This window comes from Osmia bicornis, chromosome 7 (assembly GCF_907164935.1).
Source record: "Osmia bicornis bicornis chromosome 7, iOsmBic2.1, whole genome shotgun sequence".
In the NCBI taxonomy this organism is placed as follows: Eukaryota; Metazoa; Arthropoda; class Insecta; order Hymenoptera; family Megachilidae; genus Osmia; species Osmia bicornis.
In genome coordinates, this window is record NC_060222.1 from 10,474,285 (window position 1) to 10,479,008 (window position 4,724).

The window sequence follows — 4,724 nt, forward strand, 5'->3', positions numbered from 1 at the left end:
TTTGGGAAATGGAATCAGCGTGGAATGATCTACGAAATGTGAAAACTTTCATCACAATCGGTGCATTCCTTGAACCAGACTGTATTTTGCAATAATGAATATCGTTCGGAATAAAAAAATGCGAAATGTTTTTATAACGGGACCAATGGGGAGTTGTACTGTACAAGATGTAAAAAGTTTCATTCCGATTGGTCCATCCGTCTCGGAGTAATCAGCGAACGTACATTTAGAAAAAAAAGTCGTTAGGAATAAAAAAATGCAAAATATTTTTTTACGTGACCAATGGGGAATTGTACTGTACAAGATGCAAAAGGTTCCATTCCGATTGGTCCATCCGTCTCAGAATAATCGGTGAACATACACCGCACGTACATGAAATAGTACGTTTTTTGCAATAAAAACCGTTCGGAATGAAAAAATATAGAATGTTTTTTTAGCAGGACCAATGGGGAGACATACTTTAGAAGATGCTAAAGGTTTCGTTCCAATTGGTCCATCCGTGTCGGAATAATCGGCGAACAAATGCAGGAAAAATAACAATAGTTTTTCATGAATATCTCGAAAACTAAAGGTTTCCTTTAATTATGCATAATGAAAAAGTTGTTCAGAATCATGCCCCCGACAATATATTAAAAGATCAGTGAAGTCATTCTATGTTGAGATTAGAAACTTCCCGTTTTTTTGCAATTAAAACCGTTCGGAATAAAAAAATGCGAAATGTTTTTATAACAGGACCAATCCAAAGACATATCCTACAAGAGGCAAAAGATTTCATTCCGATTGGTCCTTCCAACTCGGAGTAATCGGTGAACAAAGCCGGAAAAAAAAATATATGTATACTGATCGAATTGAGTATCCTCCTCCTTTTCGAAGTCGGATAAAAAGAGAAATGTCTTAACGTCGATCGGTCTTTTGGGGAGGAGCCGTCGACGAAAATTTAAATTTACAATAATAACTAAGCTCCCTGGTTGATCCTGCCAGTAGTCATATGCTTGTCTCAAAGATTAAGCCATGCATATCTAAGTACATACCGAATTAAGGTGAAACCGCGAATGGCTCATTAAATCAGTTTTGGTTTCTTAGATCGTACAACACATTACTTGGATAACTGTGGTTTATTCTAGAGCTAATACATGCAAACCAGAATTCCACCCAGAGATGGGAGGAATGCTTTTCTTAGATCAAAACCAATCGGTGGCGGACGGCTTGTCCGTTCGTCCACCGTCGGCTTTGGTGACTCTGAATAACTTTGTGCTGATCGTATGGTCTTCTAGCAACGACGACGGATCTTTCAAATGTCTGCCTTATCAACTGTCGATGGTAGCTTCTACCATCGGGGGATCAGGGTTCGATTCCGGAGAGGGAGCCTGAGAAACGGCTACCACATCCAAGGAAGGCAGCAGGCGAGCAAATTACCCACTCCCGACACGGGGAGGTAGTGACGAAAAATAACGATCGGGACTCATCCGAGGCCCCGTAATCGGAATGAGTACACTTTAAATTCTTTAACGAGGATCCATTGGAGGGCAAGTCTGGTGCCAGCAGCCGCGGCAATTCCAGCTCCAATAGCGTATATTAAAGTTGTTGCGGTTAAAAAGCTCGTACTTGAATTTGTGTGTCACAGTGTCGGTTCACCGCTCGCGGTGTTTAACTGGCATTATGTGGTACGTCCTACCGGTGGGCTTAGCTCCTCGCGGGCGGTCCAACCTATATACCATCGCGGTGCTCTTCACTGAGTGTCGTGGTGGGCCGGTACGTTTACTTTGAACAAATTAGAGTGCTCAAAGCAGGCTACCTTCGCCTGAATACTCTGTGCATGGAATAATGAAATAGGACCTCGGTTCTATTTTGTTGGTTTTCGGAACCCCGAGGTAATGATTAATAGGGACAGATGGGGGCATTCGTATTGCGACGTTAGAGGTGAAATTCTTGGGTCGTCGCAAGACGGACAGAAGCAAAAGCATTTGCCAAAAATGTTTTCATTAATCAAGAACGAAAGTTAGAGGTTCGAAGGCGATCAGATACCGCCCTAGTTCTAACCATAATCGATGCCAGCTAGCGATCCGCCGAAGTTCCTCCGATGACTCGGCGGGCAGCTTCCGGGAAACCAAAGCTTTTGGGTTCCGGGGGAAGTACGGTTGCAAAGCTGAAACTTAAAGGAATTGACGGAAGGGCACCACCAGAAGTGGAGCCTGCGGCTTAATTTGACTCAACACGGAAAACCTCACCAGGCCCGGACACCGGAAGGATTGACAGATTGATAGCTCTTTCTTGATTCGGTGGGTGGTGGTGCCTGGCCGTTCTTAGTTGGTGGAGCGATTTGTCTGGTTAACTCCGATAACGAACGAGGCTCTAGCCTGTTAAATAGACGTAACTTATGGTATCTCGAAGGCCCCCGACTTCGGTCGGTGGGTTTTTACTTCCAACGTACAAACAAATCTTCTTAGAGGGACAGGCGGCTTCCAGCCGCACGAGATTGAGCAATATCAGGTCTGTGATGCCCTTAGATGTTCTGGGCCGCACGCGCGCTACACTGAAGGAATCAACGTGTTTTCCCTGGCCGAAAGGCCCGGGTAATCCGCTGAACCTCCTTCGTGCTAGGGATTGGGGCTTGGAATTATTCCCCATGAACGAGGAATTCCCAGTAAGCGCGAGTCATAAGCTCGCATTGATTACGTCCCTGCCCTTTGTACACACCGCCCGTCGCTACTACCGATTGAGTAATTTAGTGAGGTCTTCGGACTGGTGCGCGGCAATGTCTCGGGATTGCCGATGTTACCGGGAAGATGACCAAACTTGGTTATTTAGAGGAAGTAAAAGTCGTAACAAGGTTTCCGTAGGTGAACCTGCGGAAGGACCATTAACAAGTAAAAATACAAGAGAAAACCTGAGATTGGATCATTGATAAAGCGATAAAAAAAGTTTATTGAGCTCGGACCAAAAATTATACAAAACGAGAGATATAATAATAAATAAATACATATGACATAAAACACAAAAATCTCGGGTTCGAGTCAATAAGAAACAAATACTAAAACGCTGCGATGCGGTAAAATTATACCGCCGGCAAAAAACTGTGCGATCAACGGCGCCAGAGAGCATGACGCCGGACCATTTCTCTCTGACTGATGCGAATGGAAGTAAAAGACGCTTGCGTGAGGTCTCTTGACCTTTATCTCTCTTACTTTTACTTATGGGTCGTCGTCTACTTGATCGGGTACAAACAAAGTCGTAACAAACAAACAAACCTGAAAGAGACAAGTCGTATAAAAACCAGCTTCTGTTCGTTAACCTTTAATCGGAAAGATCGAAATGAAAGAGAAGGATCATATTATTACAATCCGAACCGGAAAGATCATTAAAACTGAAATACAATATATATATATGTATATGTACCCGTCGTTGCGACACCCTAGTTAAATGGAAAGATAGAAAAAAAGAGAGAAAAGGAATACAGATGACCCGCTGTCTGATCTTTGCTAAATGATCTCGCATCACCGGAGTTTTTTTGGTCCGTGTTGCGTTCGTTCTATTCGAAATGAAACTAGCAGAGGCGAAGAATTGTTAAAAGTTTACGAAGCGTCTAGGAGTGGTTAAAACTGAGAGTTTTACGATGTGTTAGAACGAGCAACCGCCGAAACTTTGTTTTCGCGACGTTCTTTTCATCGCTCTCGTCCCCACGCTCCTACGCTTTGGTTGTTTCTTTGCCATCCGCGTTGCGATAAAAAGATTTCTCCATTGTCCGAAAAGGACGGATCGAGATTCCTCTTTCGAAATAGAGAGAGAGAGGTACTTGCGGGTAACCTGGAATCTACGAAACACGCACCGTGGTAAAATTCGTGCGTCCGCCTGATCGATGTGTGTTGTTTACGGACCGGCTGCGAAGCGACGATAGTGAGTCTTTGAAAAACTATGTGTCCATTAGTTAGACCGATCGTCGCCGGCCGTGTGTCTGTTCGAATCTCGCAACGCGCACGATTCAGCGACAGGACGCGCGCTCGAATTCCTTGTGTGCGTTGGTAGTTTTCAAGGTTTTTAAATGTACTTTACGCCCGACCGTCGAGAGGAGCGTGCCACTGGGCGTTTCTCCGACGGTTTCCGTCTTTGGACGCGATCGTGTCGTTAACGATCGAACAAACAAATACGTTGGCGACGCCCGAATTCGCTCTCCTGCACGTGCCGGGTGGGAGAGTGATGTGGGTATCGAATGTGATGTGTGTTAATAATGAAAATAACACTAAAGATCTAAAGAGTTTGAAATACAAAATTATACGATTACCCTGAACGGTGGATCACTTGGCTCGTGGGTCGATGAAGAACGCAGTTAATTGCGCGTCAACGTGTGAACTGCAGGACACATGAACATCGACATTTCAAATGCACATTGCGGTCCACGGATACAATTCCTGGACCACGCCTGGCTGGGGGTCGTTTTCTTAACTAAAGACTGCTTGCGTTTGCTTCTCGAAAAAGAGTAATTCATTGCTTTTTAAACAGCCCGCCGTCATTCAATGAGGGTAGCACTAGCGCAAGTGCGAGTTGTTCGTTAAAATTTATAAACGACCGCCCGTGAAAGCACCGAGTTCTCGGAAGATAATCTATAGAGATTCTCCATCCTGCTGGAATTATCGGATCTACGCGATTGTTCACTCGTAGAAATCTACGCTCTCGACGTTGCCAGAAACGATATTTACGAAAGGTGTGTGAAAAAATAAACAAAAGAA

General features: G+C 44.3%; 1 non-coding gene and 1 pseudogene across 1 annotated transcript; both read left to right on the top strand.

Annotated features, from left to right (window-relative positions):
- Window positions 1–961: 961 nt before the first annotated feature.
- On the top strand, window positions 962–2,863 carry LOC114881910. The gene has a single exon (XR_003790352.2). It is a non-coding gene; the product is annotated as a small subunit ribosomal RNA (ribosomal RNA).
- A 1,413-nt stretch (window positions 2,864–4,276) lies between these two features.
- Window positions 4,277–4,431, top strand: LOC114881909 (annotated as a pseudogene).
- The last annotated feature ends 293 nt before the right edge of the window (window positions 4,432–4,724 follow it).